Source organism: Leucoraja erinacea, chromosome 20, assembly GCF_028641065.1.
Source record: "Leucoraja erinacea ecotype New England chromosome 20, Leri_hhj_1, whole genome shotgun sequence".
NCBI classification, from domain to species: domain Eukaryota; kingdom Metazoa; phylum Chordata; class Chondrichthyes; order Rajiformes; family Rajidae; genus Leucoraja; species Leucoraja erinaceus.
This window is the reverse complement of record NC_073396.1, coordinates 26,193,080-26,210,444: the sequence shown is the minus strand read 5'-3', so window position 1 is coordinate 26,210,444 and position 17,365 is coordinate 26,193,080. Positions and strand designations below refer to the sequence as shown.

The 17,365-nt window shown below is 41.4% G+C and overlaps 1 protein-coding gene across 2 annotated transcripts in view; it reads right to left on the bottom strand.

The window, feature by feature from the left end:
• Positions 1-17,365, bottom strand: part of axin1 (axin 1) — a 126,311-nt gene that overhangs the window by 80,964 nt on the left and 27,982 nt on the right. The gene's annotated exons all lie outside the window — the stretch shown is intronic.

Genomic DNA, 17,365 nt, shown 5'->3' with positions numbered 1-17,365 from the left:
TCAAGATATGTATATCCTTTAAATTCTGCTGAATTGGATTCAGTGCATTTGCACTTGATCACAAAATCAGAAATGAATGCTTCAGAATCAGTGCCATCAGAACTAGAGTTCTCAAAACAAATAATAACAAGTTTATTTTGGAATAATGCACTTCTAAAGAACAGCAATGAAAATTACCCCTATGCAAAAAAAGTGTTTATTTAGACCACTTTAGTTAGACCACATTAGATGTGATTAGCAAACCCTTAATCATGCTAGGAAAACATTCACAGCTGAGAGGTATGTTTTTGAGCCTGGATGCAACATTGAAAAATAAAACATCAAATATTAAAAGCGAATGCAACATATTTCCGAGTGCCATACAAAAAAGGTTTATTAATTGGAAATTTCATCTGAAAGAAATGACGAAAACAAAAACCATCTTGAGTAATTGCTTGGCCAGCCTTGCACACCAATCAGCTTATACAACATTAAAACCCAAAGGTTTTGTTTGCTGTGTTATCAAGTCATTGGTAGGAAATTTGCTTGTGATGGAATATACAAGTACATCTCGCTGTCAATGGACCCGTCATATAAATAGATAGTTTTGTTAACACATTAAATAATGTGCAATGACAATACTGCTTAATTTTATTGTGAAAAAGTTAATTATTAAAAGTCAATTATGCTGTCACCATGATCCATTTGTCCTCGACACCCGCGTCAAGGTACAGGAGTTGACGAGAGTTCTTGAGTAGTGAGCTTCGACTAATAATTTGGAATTGCCTGAAGTCTTCAAACTAATGATGCTACAAACATGTCAAATGAACATGGGCATGTGGTATTTTTTATGATTGGTTTCAACTTCCTCCTTTCTTGCGGTCTAACATTCTAATAATTTATCTTGATGGCAATTAAAGTGAACTTTCAAATGTCAACTTTCAAATGGTCTGTAAACTTCAGAGAGAAGGTGAAATGGAGATATTTACTCATCTGCATGCCATTCAAATTTCCCCTTTAAAAAAATAAATTTGCAAGCACCCAGGCCCCAATTATCACTTTATTACCCATGTTACATTCAGATTTGGAATATACAAACCAGTAGATGAAAGACATTAAAAGAATTGCAAGCAGACAAAGGCAAATGTGATACAAATGCAACAAATTTGACAGGCTATTAAGTAATCTTGATTTTGTCCATTCAACACAAACATTAGAAAAATCTGCTAATGGATTAATGACAGATTTTAACTTGCTAAATGTGCAATTCTACAGAATGTTCGGAGGTCAACATACCCAAAATAATTTATACAATAAAAGCAACAATAACGTGGCATTTAAATGAGTCAGGCCATTATTTTTCTCACACCATATTCCAACGCTTACAGGGCTTTGAGCACAAATTTTGAACATGCCGTCAAATTTGATTAGTTCGGGTGTCAGAGGTTATTGGGAGAAGGCAAGAGAATGGGGCTAGATTTGAATTATGCAAAGGTCATGAAATTTAGGACTTTGCACACCAGTTTCTGGAATCTGCATGTAACTATGTATTTATGACTAGCTCAATCCTCAAATGCAGCACACATTTTTGTTGGATGGTATAGCACACTGGAACCAAATGCAAGATGCTACAGAATTGTAGGATGAGGTACAACTCTTTCAATTCTGCTATGGTTTCTGATAATAACCAAATTGCTGTGAGAAAGGCGCCATGGAGTAAGCCAAGCATTACTTGGGCAGATAGAATCCCAAGTGATATATTGAACTGTTTTTTAAAAAACATGAGTAACAGAGCAGATATCCATCTCTTTAAACAACATCTAGATGTACATATTAAGCCCAATAAGAGCTGTGAATAATTATATCACAATAAAAGCTTCTATATTCAAAATTAGCTCAAGGCTCCTACTGTGTTTTGGTCCCATTACCATACTCCTTTGAAGCTTAGTTCTCTTTTTGTCCTTTACCAGGATCCTAATAGTACTCTCTCTTTCCCTCACAGCAGTGTCCTGTGCTCCACCCCAGCACTTCTAAGCCACAATATTGCTTTAAAGAGTTCATCTTCCAAGAATTTAATCCCTGCTTCAAAAGAAATTTGCCCCGTGTACATGAACAGCAGGAGAGATCTGGCTGGGTCCACTATAGAAGTTTGAGACAACAGAGCAAATGTCTCAGCTTTTAAAAAGTGCCAGACCTGGCAATTTATAAAGGCTACTCCTGATGTGCCCAGAGAGCAACAGTTTCCACTACTTCAGTCCCAAGAGCTGTACATAACTTTAAGGCTTTAAGAAAGAAACAGACAGGAGATTTGCAGACTGCAAAGCAACTTGCAGTCTGCATACTGCCTGTCGGACATATCTTGAACATCACTGCAGTATGGACTTCAAAGTAAATCTTCAATTGATGCAAAACCAAAGGTAGCAAAAGGCCATAAAATTAGAACACTATCAAACCCTTAGTTACCAACAAATGCAAATTTGGTGCTTTGTAAAATCTCCAAATTAAAATGTTCCACTCAAAGAAATGTACAGTAAAATTCACCATGAAACTGTCCATGTTACTTCAGCCAGTGGTAAAATCAGACCGTGGGCAAGTCTATCATTTTTATTCTACAATAATCTTCAACATTTTTTCAGAAATCTAAATACTCCAGCTTGATAACTTGTGAATTGCTTCAACTGATTATACTATTTGTAATATATAGCACAATTAACAAATGCACTTAATTTAAAGAAACAATGGGAAATGGCATCATAATTACTATTTCTTGCATTTTGAAGAAACATAACAAAAAAAATTGAACAAAACGGGTACATTGAAATCACATTGCTATAAGTTAAGGACCTGTCCCACTTTCACGACCTCTGCCAAGTTTACCCTTGATTCATACTCGCAGCATGGTCGTAGGAGGTCATAGGTAGGTCGTAGGTACTCGTGGCATCACGTGGGTCGGGGCATTTTTTCTATCCCAATGAAAAATGTCCACGAGTAAAAAAGGTCGTGAAAGTGGGACAGGCCCTTTACTGATCTCATTTAGTTGATGCACACATTTCTATTACTTTGTAGCTTCTCAGCCCTTTACAACTGCTTTCCTTACAGTGCCTACATTGTCCTTTCACAATACAGGTGCACAACCTTTTATCCGACGATCCAAATAACGACAACCTCCGAATAGCGGCCATTTTTTCGGTCCTTGAAGAAAGGTCCTTGAAAACGTTCACCGAGGGCGGCCCGCAGAGGTGACAGTGGAACCTCCGGTCGGTCCTCGAAGAAAGGGGAACTAAATCCCCATTCATAGAAGAGAAGTTGAGGGTATATTGCGCGGGTGGGTTAATAATTGACAATATGCTGCTACCTGCCCGCTGAGTTAAAATGTTCCCACGGTAGACACGATACACAGTGTATCGTGAGTCTTGCGTGGGAACTTTAACTCAGCGGGCAGGCAGCAGCAAATTGTCGCTCCCTTCATTTTCACCTCACCTACACCCCTCTGCTTCCCGGCCATGTGTGTGACCCCTTCCCTCTCCAGCTCCCCGCCCATTGCACCGGCGCGGGGGCTTTGCACTGTCTTCACGTCGGCGATGCTAGCAGCACAGTGCAGTCACCGGAGACGTCAGGACCAACGGGACACCGACCCCCAGGCCCACTGCAAGCACGGAGATCCCAGAGACCCACAGCCAGCAGCAGCCCAGCCCCGTTCCAACTCCAGAGGAAAACTGCAAACTGGCCGGAGATGTCAGGACCACCAGAAGCCGCTCCCCAATGGGCCGCTACGGCGACAAGTGGCAGTTCGCCCACAGCCCGAGCTGCGCCCCCTCATTGGGACACTGACCCCCCAGGCCCACTGCAAGCACGGAGATCCCAGATCAGCAACTCCAGCCCAGCCCCGTTCCAACTTCAGAGGAACACGCAGTGTATGGGCAGAAGCTGATAGTGTGGAAGGTACTTCTTGTTCTTGGGGTCGCGCAGCTCGGGCTGTGGGCGAACTGCCACTTGTCGCCGTAGCGGCCCATCGGGGAGCGGATTCGTCTGGAGTTGGAGGGGGGGGGGGGGTATTGTGCTGTTTGATCGCCCCCTACTATCCCAGGGACAGGGAGACAGGACGTTCACCGAGGGCGGCCCGCAGAGGTGACAGCGGAACCTCCGGTCAGTCCTCGAAGAAAGGGGAACTAAATCCCCATTCATAAAAGGGAAGGTGAGAGTATATTGCGTGGGAGGGTTAATAATTGACAATCTGCTGCCTGCCGAGTTAAAAAGTTCCCACGGTAGACACGATACACAGTGTATCATGAGTCTTGCGTGGGAACTTTTTAACTCAGCGTGCAGGCAGCAGCAGATTGTCGCTCCCTTCAGTTTCACCCCACCTACACCCCTCTGCTTCCCGGCCATGTGTGTGACCCCTTCCCTCCCCTCTCCAGCTCCCCGCTCATTGCACTGGCGTGGGGGCTTTGTACTGTCTTCACGACGGCGATGGCTGCAGGTCAGTGCAGTCACCGGAGACGTCAGGACCAATTGGACGTCGACCACCAGGCCCACCGCAAGCAGAGATCCCAGAGACCCACAGCCAGCAGCAGCCCAGCCCAGCCCCGCTCCAACTTCTTCTGCCGGGATCAAGGCGCAAACTCGCGACCTTGCGGATATGAGCCGAGCACTCTACCACTGAGCCAGCCATTAAAATCTACGCAAAAAAATTTCCATTCCGAAGACCGACAAATTCTGAATTACGAAAGGCGTCTGGTCCCAAGGCTTTCGGATAAAAGGTTGTGCACCTGTACCCACATGTACATAGTACTAATTTCTCAGCTTTGAGCAAATGAATCTAACCTGCAGTAAATTTACTATGCACTTTTAAACATCACTATTTTATTTTAAACATTCAGCAATATTGCACCTCAGCTTAATGCAAAACTATTGCAAAATGCTATTTTAAGGGCCCCAGTGTGCATTTCCATTACAAATGTTTAAAGATTTGCCTTTATATGATGTCTTTCCGTGTCAGATCACCCTCAAGTCGTTTACAAATCAATACTTTGCAGCCGTTGAACTATTGAACTATTTAATTTGTGCAGAGCAAGCTTTCCTGTAAAAGCAATAGGATAATGATCTCATGTACATACATTATCCAGTAAACGACCATGGATTCCGTCCGGAAGAGGCCTAGCAGCTGCGGCTCGCCTGAAGTCCGTCAGTTTTTTCTCTTTGTTGTTGATTTCTTTGGTCCTGTTTTAGTTAATTTTAGTTTTTTTAGGTTGTGTATGTGTGTGTGGGGGGGGGGGGGGGGGGGGGGGGGGGGGGAGACATGTTTTTGGTCTCTTCCTTCGGGGGGATGCAACCTTTTCTTGTCATATCCCCCGTCTCCGTCTGCGCTGAGGCCTCCAACTGGGACCGACCTCGAGGCTCCGGAGGCAGAGCCAGCCAGGACCCGAATTCAGGGCTGTGGCGGCGACGACCTGACTTCGGAGGCTCGGCCGCTGGCGCAGTGGACGACATCGTCGGGAGCTCGCAAGTTACAGGTTGGTGACCTGTTTTTCTGGAGCTCCCTCAACAACAGCTTCGTCTGCTGGACTGGAAGGCGGCAGCTTCGACCGCCCCAGGCCGCGGAGTTTGAACCGGCCCGTTCACGGAGCTCGGATTCAGCCGCGGGACTTGTTTACCATCACCCGGCGGGGTCACAACATCGGAAGCCTGGATCGCCTCAGCGCAGAGGGAGAACAAGGAGGGAAGAGACAAGGACTTTAAGACCATTGTCTTCCATCACAGTGAGGAGGTGCCTGGTGGACTCACTGTGGTGGATGTTAAATCTGTGTTTATTGTGTGTTTTGTTATTTTACTCTATGTTATGACTGCAAGGCACGAAATTTTGTTCAGACTGGAAAGTCTGAATGACAATATAGGATACTTGATACTTGACTTGGTAGATATTTGGACAGATGGGTGGTGTTCAGAAGGCTGTGGGCCAAATGCAGGCAAATGGGACCAGCCCTTTAAGCCAACTTGGTCAGCCCTATAAGCCAACAAGATGGGCCGAAGCGCCCGAATCTGTGCTGTACATAACTACGAGCACTATGGAATTTCTATCAAATTCAAAAAACAGCTGCCATTTACTCAATAATTAGCAACTATACAGGTGCACAACCTTATATCCGGTGTTCCGGAAACCGAAAAACTCCGAAAACCGGCCATTTTTTCCAGGATGTCGTCTGCACACCAAAGCTCGCGTTTGGCGTCAAACTTGACCCGAAACGACCCACGGTCAACCCAGGTCTGTACTACTGTAGCGGCTGCCTCCTCAGCTGTAGCGGCTGCCTCCTCCTTAAGAGACACTTAAACATCTGTAAATCATTGCTTAAATGTTAGTCAGTTAGTTTGGAGGGCTTTTATGTGAGGGGGGGGGGGGGGTGAAGGGGTATACTTTAATTCTTAGTCCCCTACCTGGTCGGAGAGACGGGGAGCGGTCAATGCCTTACCGGGTCGCCGTGCAGTAAGCTCCGCAGCGCTGTGGCCGCCAACTCCCAGCTGGGGCTGCGGGCGGCGCCGGTTGTAGCTCCGACCCCGGCAACTCTACCCCTGGCTGCGAGGCGCTCCAAATCCAGCGCCGCCCGCGGCCGGACGCCCGCCCAATGTTGGGAGTCGGCGGCGTCGCAGCGCTGGGATACCAGCGGGAAGCGGGCAATGCCTTACCGGGTCGCTGTGCGGTAAGCTCCAGGGCGCTGAGGCCGCCTTCTCCCAACATTCGCGGAGCTGGGGCTGCGGGCGTCCGACCGCGTGCCGCGCTGGATTTGGAGCGCCTCGCAGCCAGGGGTAGAGTTGCCGAGGTCGGAGCTACAACCGGCGCCGCCCGCGGCCGGACGGAGCCCCCAGCTCCGCGATGTTGGGAGTCGCCGACCAGGTAGGGGACTAAGAATTAAAGTTTCCCCCTTCACCCACCCACCCCACCACCACCACCACATAAAATCCCTCCAAACTAACTGACGAACATTTATGCAATGATTTACAATGATTCCCCAGTCGCTCGCGCTACCTACCTAATCTACGCTAAAAATCTTCCATTCGGAAATCCGAAAATGTCCGAAATCTGACAAGTGTCTGGTCCCAAGGCTTCCGGATAAAAGGTTGTGCATCTGTACCATCAAAATTACTTAAGAGCATTTTTTCAAAACGGAGAAAAGTGAGTGTTATTTTCAAAAAAATAACCATAACATTTGAGAATCATCAATTCACTTGTGTAGGGCTACATATAAATTGAATAAAATTGAAATAATATAGCTCCTACTATGACCTCCAGACATCAAGTGTTTCATTGGATGTGAAGCACTTGAGATAGTTGAATACAGAATGCTGTACTAAATACAACCATTAACACATAACTAAGGATAATGCTAGCACTCGAGTACTTAATATAGCATTCACAAAAATGTTTCATCACTCACATGCAGTATTACATTCCATTAACCATATATTAGAATACTCAGAATTTTTGGACAGATATTGTGTTACCTTTATTTACAGCTATATGAATCTTCAAGTCTACAAATCCCAATCATGCCTTAGTATTTCTTTTAGTTTAAAAATAGGCCATTAAGTTGGTATTCTAATCAATTAACCAACAATTTGCTTCGATCACTTGCCATTTCATCAAACTCCATATACAGCTGATATATCCCTCCCCACACTCCCACAAATACAGAAAACAAGTATTGGTTTATCGTTACTTGTACCAAGTTAGTGAAAAACTTTGTGTACTGTACAGGCAAATTATACTATACTCAAGTACATCAAGTGGTGCAGAGAGAAAAAAGGTTTGCAGAATATAGTCTTACATCTACAAAGAAAGTGCAATTACAGAAAGAGTGCAAGGGACACCGCGGGGTAGATTGTAATATCAGGAAACATATCCCTAGCATACAAAAGATCCGACAAGAGCTGATAATTGTGGGGAGGAAGCTGGCCTTGAACATGGTCGTATATGCTTTCAAGCTTTATATCTTCTGCTCGATAAGAGAGGGAAGAGGCAATGACTGGGGTATTAGTGGTCCTTCATCATACTGGCTGCTTTCGTGGCATTGTGAAGTATAGATCAAGTCAATGGGGGTTGAGGCTGGCTTGAATCATGGATTAAGCTGCATTCACTAGCAATGTTACAAAATTTTGAGATTTTAAAAGTCAAGTCTATAATTTATCCCATCAGATAAAGCATAAAAAGAAGTTTCATTTGTCATCTAATTCACTTTCATATCTTAAGTATTAAAAATGTTTTGGTCATTTTCATACTCTGGAATTAGCATCTTGTTCCCTATTGCTTTTCCATTTTCCATTCCAACACAAAAGCTGTGATCGAGGACAGCCAAATGGCCAAAACTTTCTTAAAAATTAAGAGAACTAAAATAAATGATCAGTTATTATAGTATGAAGCATTCTGAAACAATCTTACTTAGATGACTTGAAATTAAAGCATATAATTAGTTAGTTACCTAATTGGAGCTAATTATAAAATTCAATTACTAGATCTAAACATCTATCAATTTCTTAAGAATAGATTAACATTTTTAAATAGCCTAAATGTCCAAATAACATTCAAACAAGAATTCACAATATAACATAATTTTTAAATCTCATTGTCATGGATTTATAGGCCAAATGGAAGGAATGTAATGTTTAATACCTATAAATTAATGGCCTTTTAAATCAACTTGCGAGTGGGTTTTTCTGGAACGCGACCACTTGGAACGTTGCGGTTTGCAGTGATTTATACCCCCATATCGGCATGAAAAACACTGCCAGTTGGTATGGGGACTAAATCACCGTTTTGCACCTTTAAATGTGAATTAAAGGCATCTTAAGGACCACTTTTATACATAAAAATAAACAGCTTTTTTTTTTTACCTGTCACCTACATGAAATCCGTCCCCGTTGTCGGCGTTGAAGGCTTTAGAAGCCGATTTTAAAATGACTCCAGCGCTGAACGAGTCGGGCGATTAAAAAATATATATACAGAACGCCCGTTGGCATTACAAATTTTATATGGGATTATAAATCCCATAGAATACAAATAGCACACCTTAATAAACGAAAAGAGTTGGGGGGTCTAGCGCTCCCTAATTTTATGTATTATAATTGGGCAGTAAATATTAAAAATATGATTCACCTGCTGGACAATTCTGCCCAGCAGGCGGACTGGATGGTAATGGAAAAAGGGGACTGCTCCCCGAGTAATATAGGAGCGACTATCCTCTCACCAATAAATTTGAATAATAAAAATTATAATAAAAATCCAATTATACATAGCACAATTAGAACATGGAAACAAATAAAACAGAATCTAAAATTAAGAAACCTATCTCTTTTAATACCAATAGTCAATAATCCATTGTTTAAACCATCAATCATAGACAAATCATTTATACAATGGGAAAGAATGGGAATCAAAACGCTCGAAGATCTGTATGAATTGGGAAAATTACTATCATTTCAACAACTACAACTGAAATATAATTTGAAAAATAACCAATATTTTAAATATCTTCAAATTCGTGATTATCTGAAAAAATACACAAAAGACTCTCATAATATGCCTTCCGACTTACTGGATGAAGCAATGAAGACAAAGGCAGAATCAGCTAATCTAATATCGCACCTATATAATATCATTTTAAGCATAGAAATACCCACAACAGATGGAATTAGAAGAGACTGGGAACAAGAATTATCTATAAAAATTTCAAAAGAGAGCTGGGATAATCATTTACTACAGGTGCATAAATGTTCGATCAACGTAAGACATACGCTCATCCAATTCAAAACATTACATAGATTATATTATTCAAAAACTAAATTAAATAAAATCTTCCCTAATGTTTCACCAATCTGTGATAAATGTCTGTGTCAAGAAGCTACCATAGCGCATTCTTTTGCTTTTTGTACAAAAATCCAAAAATTCTGGTATGAAATATTTGATATTTTTTCAAAATTAATCAAAATAAAACTGGTACCAAAACCAGAATGGATCATTTTTGGAATATCGTAAGGTAACCCTGAACTAAACGTGTTTCAGAAGAATTTATTCAATTACGGGCTAATAATGGGAAAAAAGCTTATACTTAAATTCTGGAAAAATGCGCCCACACCAACAATAAAAATGTGGATATCAAATATGTTTGAAACATTACACCTGGAAGAGATGAGATTCCTCTTAGCAGGTAAAGCAGACCAATTCCAAAAGACGTGGTCTACGTTTCTGGACCTATTACAAGCATGAGGTGCAATAGTAATTTTAAAAATAAATAAATAAATAAATGGTATCAGGACCTGGTAACGGGAGGTAAAACAACAAAAACAGACTTGGTTGGTAGTCCCCTTTCTGCGGAGTTTAATGTTATAATAGAGCGATTGTTCCTACTTTCTTTTTCTTTCTTTTCTAGGGTCTACTTTCTCACTTTACTTCCTTTTCTCTAACTTCTTTTCTAAGGGGCTTTCTTTTCCCAACAGTCTTGCTCTTCACGACTCTTGCGCACTTTCTTTACTTTCCTTACTTCTATCTTTTTCTTAAAGCTCAAAAAAAATGAAGCGGTACAAAAAATGTATTAAGATATGTGTTGTGTATTATTGTAATTTACCGTACTTCTAATTTAAAAAAAATAATTTTAAAAAAAACGCCCGTTGGAATGATTCATCAGCAACCAAATATAATCCAACCAAATATAATCCAGGACAAGGTAGGAAAAAAAACGCGTTTAAACCCCCCCCCCCCCCCCCCCCCCCCTCAAAGGCGCCAAAACGTGCACACGGCCAGTGGCAGAATTGCAGCGCCGCTGAAGGTAAGTATTGTAACATACCTACATTCACAACTCTTGCAATTTCTTGCTATGTTGGGGAGTGCAGCCGTCTCACCAAGTTTGATGCATTCATATAGGACATTTTCCACATTTATATACATAGCAATTCTATAAAGAATGGATTAATTTTCCACCATTTACACGGGCAGGGATGTGATAGTATGACTTGCTCAGTTAGGCCACTTGGTCAGCATGGCAATTTGGCTTGCTGTATGGCTCTATGATTGTAAACAGGTTCTTGGTGGATAGGCAGTTCATTATCTCTATTTCACCCACCAGGCTTTCTCAGAAACAACAGTGTCACAAGTTGATGAGGACTAACGCCCATAAATATAGATTAATGTTTTGAAAACAATTATTGCTGATATTGATGATTAGTAGAAAACTGTACCCTTCCTTGCAAAGTATCCCATGTGTTCACAAACCAACAGTTACAAGATGCTGGTGGTATGCACATTCATTTGTGTTACGTAGAAGATTGTAGCACTAATGCTAGAGATAAAAATCAACGGCAACTTTGATTACCAGGCTGCAGATCTATGGTCTCAAACATTTGTTCAGGAGTATGGTTTTGATGAATCAATTGAAAAACTTAGATCGTAATTTTTTTTTAATCCTGTATCTTGTCATTTATCTGACCATCTCCCCTCACCCAAGTATAAGGATACAATTGAAATGTAGACTAGTGACCCAAAACTATTTCCTGCAATTCAGATCACCGATGAATTGGTTCCTGCCTAAATTGATCTTTGGCTATCTGTGTCGGAAAGACTGTTGTGTAAGCACTTGGATTAACTGTCCAAGATCTTCTCCCAAAAATTGACTTTGAGACAAAGGGGAAACTCCAAACATTTCAGTTTGACAATGCAATGTATTTATAATGAAGGAATGCACTACACTTTTCTGGAGATTTAAACTTCCTCAGTCAGACATGGATTTTATTTTACAAAAAGGTAGCCAATGCACTTGAACTACAAATTGTTCAAAACTGTACTGACAAGATTCCCATACAACTGACCTAGCTGGTTTTAGAGCCCATGGACACCCAGCAAGAATAAATGCTAACTAAAAAACCTGGTTCTTAACACCTAAAATGGTTTAAGTAGCTGATGTTTAAAATTTCATGCGACACTTCATATTTCAGTTTGAGGGGAAACACAACATATGTTCATTAATACAAGTAAATTCTTGCTGTTCATTTAAAAATTAATATGCTATTTGTATATATCATGCAGAATTTCAAACTTTCCATTTGATGTACTAATTGCAGAGAGCAACTATTTTAAGTATTAAATGGACCTTGTGCACTCAAGCCCAGGAATAGTAAAAAGGTAGCTGGAAGAGGTTTAAAACAAAGTTTGAGTTTGTGTTCAGAATGTTCAAACAGCAACACCATCTTGGTGGAGGTTAATAAGAACTCGGAAGTTGGCTAGAGTGTTGGCCACAGTTGCATTTTACTCCTAAGGAGGCTTTGGCATAGCAGCCCTCACCAGGTGGTGGGTTGTTTTCAACATTTATCCTGGGGGCTAATATTTGCTTTGGCAGCATCCATAACTTAAATTTTTTTGATAATTTACCACACTGTGGAAACAATTTTAACTTAAAAAGTTACGAATAGGTGGAGGTATTGATTGAAAACTCCAAAATCAGATTGCTATATTGTTGTAAAACACTTAGGGAGTAGGATTCAAGATGAATTATTCCAGGATTCAGTTATTAATCATTACTCCTTTGTCATGCCTGCTCACGTTCCTCAAAGATTTGCTGTCTTAATACTTTTTGTGGAAACATATTTTAATTTCTGCCTTGAATGTTTGGCACATTTTTCCGTGGGTCATTCATACCAATGCTTTGCTTATAAATCTTAATTCACAAATGCAAAATAGATTTTGGCCCAATAATAGGTAGAAACTAATAATGTGATTTGCTTTTGTCACTTGCTTGGAGCTCTGCTATCAGATTAATGAAATGCCTGTTTTATCATTAAAGTGGCAGATTCTTATGCCGAAAGCCTTCCTCCGCATAACATAGAAAGACATGTCTTGCTGTTATTCACTAGCCTCATTAGAAATCAAACAAATCCCATGAATACCAGAAATACAGGATTTCAAATTCCAAACTTTAAATGTTTTAATCTGAAAAATTCTGTTAAGTTTTAAATTTAAGCACTTAGATGTTTCAAATGAACTTTCACCTTTGGACAGAAGGTAAAATTAAGAGTGTGAATACAATTGAAATGCTGTTCACCCGTTAAGTTTATTTTATCTTCTTTGAATTTAAAATTCAAATGGTAAGCTTTCAAATATAAATTATGCATTGCCTTGATAGATCACAATGAAATGTCAAGAACTCCAAAACACAACTCTGTTACGAGAGATGTGATGCACTTTCTGCAGCCAAATAGGGGTAGGTATATAGTGTAAATGGTAAGGCACTAAGCAATGATGATGAACAGCAAGACATTAGTTTAAAGTTACTAATTCCCTGCCAATGGCAATACAGGTATATAGGGTGAAGGAAGCATATGACATGCTTACTTTCAAAGGTCACGGAATAGAATACAAAGGTTGGGACATTATGCAGTACGTACATTTACTGTAACTTTACAAAACATCAATTAGATTGTAATTAACAGTGTGCAATTCTAGTCACTGCAATTATAGGAATAATGCAGTTCGCTGGAGGGGCTGCAGAGGAGATTCATGAAGATTTTTCCTATATTGGAAGACTTTTGTTAGAAGGACACCAGGCTTCTTTTCCCTGTACTGAAGGAGGACCAGATGTGACGTGATAGAAGCACCAACAGCACTCCCAAACTCTCAACCTCGACCACTGAAGATGACTTGGGTTTTGTATTTTGGAAATATCAGCATCTACATAATGCCCTCCAAGTCATGCACCATCCCTCCGTAGAAATAATACCTCTTTCACTGATACTACAGGGTTCTCGCTTAACATTTTTCCCTGTTGCCAGCCGGGCAACCTTGGCAGCTTTTTAGGTTGCCAAATTACAGTTTAGGTGGTCATTTAAGATGGCTTGCATGACGCGTGCGATAATGTGCTCGGACGAAGCGTGTAGTTACCAGTCGGAATTATACTCAATGAAGCATTCACATATTATTTCTGCTTCTAATAAAGTCACAAACTAAACATTCACCAATCAAGACATGATATATACCACAATGACATGCAGCAAAATTATAAGACAGTATCTCAACCCTTTTTACACATTGCAATTAATGCAATTTCTATTAGTACTTTCCACTTCCAAACAAAAATGTGGTTGGATTATTCAGCGTATGATCAACCTGTGTCAATAGATCCTGGACCATGGTAACATATATGCGTACGTATAGATGTGAATGTTGCTCATTAAATAACTACAGTACTGATACTCCATATTAAGAGCATTGATTTTCCGTTAAAATGAATTATGTAATAACGTGTCAACCGTAGCAGTGACAATCGAACACTGCGGTTTTAATGTTTCACGTGTTCACAATTTAATTAATCCATCTTTATGGATTAAAACAAATAATAACATTGTGAATTAAAACACATTTGATTGCATTCCGTTACCAAACATAGTCAATATTCGTTCTGAAGACATTTCCAGGACAATAGGGTCAGGGAGGGGTGTGTGTGAATCAGTGCGGGGTGGATAGATGGCGGGGGTTTAAGAAGGCAGTCGGTGCAGAATGAATGGATTGAGGCAGGTGAATTAGTACGTGTTCGTTGGAGTAGCTAAAATTGTGAGGGGAGAGCATGGGGGATGTCAGTGGTGTTGAATGGGGAGGGGGGGGGTTCAGTACGGGATGGATGGGGGTAGACAAAAGTACTGGAGAAACTCAGCGGGTGAGGCAGCATCTATGGAGCGAAGGAAATAGGCAACGTTTCGGGTCGAGACCCTTCTTCAGACTGTTCCCCCCATTCTTCCTGAATGGGAGGATCAGTACAGGATGGGGGGGGGGGGGGGGGGGGGAGAGATCAGCGCATGATGAATTGGGGGGGGGGGGTCAGTACAGTGTGGATCAGAGGGTCTGTGCAGGATGAATGGAGAATCACCACAGGATGAATGGGGGAAGGTGCAAGGTAAATGGAGGGTGGGTCAGTACTGGAAAAATGCGTGGATTAGTACAGGATGGATGGGGGAATCAGTACAGGATGGGCGGAGGAGGTGCAGGATGGATGGGAAAGTAGTAAGTACAGGGTGGATTGAGGAACCAGTGTAGGATGGATGGGGGGGGGGGGGGGGTTATGGCGGCAGGATAATTAATCCGAGGTGGATAGGGTGATCAGCGCAGGATGAATAAATTGGGGGGGGAGAGCACAGGGCATGTCAGTGAGAACTGAAGAGGCGGGAATGGGGATCGGTGCGGGATGTAGAGGGGTCCCAGGATAAGGGGTGTAGGGGGTGTACAAGAGAGAGAGAGAGAGAGAGAGAGAGAGAGAGAAAAGGGGCGAGATGGGGAGGAAGGAAGGTCAGCGCTCCTCGGACAACATCGCCCGCTGCCTTGGTCATTGGGAATTCCTCGCCACCGCCTCCATTCTCCAAGCCAAGATTGATGTGCAAAAAAAGTTGGAATCATAGACAAAGTGAACAGAGGGAATGTTTTTTCTACGGTTGAAGGGCCAACAATTAGATACATTTAAGGCGACTCACAAAAGTAACATTGAGAAAACACCAGACAGATGGTGAATTCATTCTTGCATCAAAAGGGAACTGGATCAGTAACTGAAAAAAGTCAGGGCTAGAGCAAAAGTCAGTGACTGGGCCTGGCCATATTACTCTTGGGATAGCCAAAATGGAATACGAAAAGTTCTTCTCTAACCATTCGACAATATTAAACTCAAATATCCTCTCAAAATGTACGTAAATGAGGTCCGAGGTTTAAGCAATTTCATTACATTTAATAGTCTCCAAAAATTGTCTGGCTTAACCGAAGATCCATGTTTTGATTGAATTGAAAGATACAGCATGGAAACAGGCCTTTAACCCACCTCGTCCAGTTCCGTGTGTCCCAATTTGCAGTGTTGTTATATTTCCCATATCTGCCCTCTAGTATATCTCCCAACCATAAAGACATCTTGAAAATAATGCTCATAGACTCCTGTAGGCCTATTTCTTTCCCATGATTCTCAGATACAGTGATCCAAAATATACATCAGCCTCAAATATACATCAGTCAAAACTTAAAAGTCTGCAAATCTGGAGGTAAGCCTTCAATTTCATGGCTTTTGGACAGCAGAGGTATATGATCATTAAAGTGCAATGGAGCAGTGTCAATAGATTTTATACCAAACCTACCCTCTGGTAGCTTACAGTTAGTACCAAATGCATCTTAAGATATCCAAATGCATTTAATGTAAACAGATTTGTGTGCTATTCCATGGGAATGATGAAAGTTATTGCTCTGAGAGAATTGATTTATTTATAGCTGCTATTAAACTACTACAGCTACTGAAATTAAAACAGTTTACCAGCATTGAACTCATGACACCAAACAATGGTTACATTGGAATTATCTGCAAGTAGCATTGCCATGTTGAAGTCACTGAATGTATGCAATTTTGATTCTTTAGTCAAGTCAATCCTTGCATGTCTCACCCCCTGAGTTTCTCCAGCATTTTTGTCTACCTTCGAGTTTTCCAGCATCTGCAGTTCTTTCTTAAGTGTGTTCACAAAAGGTGCGAGGCCATGCTGACAGCTTTGCACAGGATGCGGTACAGCCAGAGCTCGGCCGCGCTCTCGGGTTGGGCGCCCGGCTACACTCGGGGCGGGCCGGATGATTACGGGGAAAAAAAATCCGCCTGCGGGCCAGATAATTCCGGGAGCCGTAGGTTGCTGTCCCCTGATTTAAAGCAAGCACAGGAAACCAAGCCTGGTGAACTGGATGCCACACCAAATTACACTGCAAAGTGTCAGGCAATGAACACCTCTACTGATGATCAGTAACCACTCACCCTTGACACTGCAGATAGAAGGGGGAACAGCATGAAACCAAGGGGTAGAAAAGATAGCAGGCTGGAAAATCTGCAGTATGACTCGTCCTCTGATACTTTTAAAGGCTTTTTACATGCACAATTTACATGTTAGGTGTGTAATCTTGTGCCAACTTGCCAGAACAAAACAGTTTACTGGACTGATATCTCAATCCCCACACTAAATATTTATTTCCTCCTCCACCATCACGTAGAAACGTAGCTGCAGTAAGCACCATCTACAAAATACACTGAAGTTGTTTACATAGACTACATTAACCTTAGCCCAATTACTAAAGAAAGGAGCATCAGGCAATCATCCCAAGTCCAGGTTCCCCTCCAAGTCACATTCTATCTCAACTTAAAAAATACATTACAGCTCCATTCTCACCTGGTGCTAATTCTTGAACACATTCCACAATGTTAAAAATACAAACATTTTAGTTCAAAATATTGGAGGACTCAAACAGGACTGTAGCAGAATATCCATTGATAATTACACTCGCTGTTAATTAAATCTCATTTAAAAAAAATTGAAATCTGCTTCAAACAAGTTACATTTTTTAGTTTTT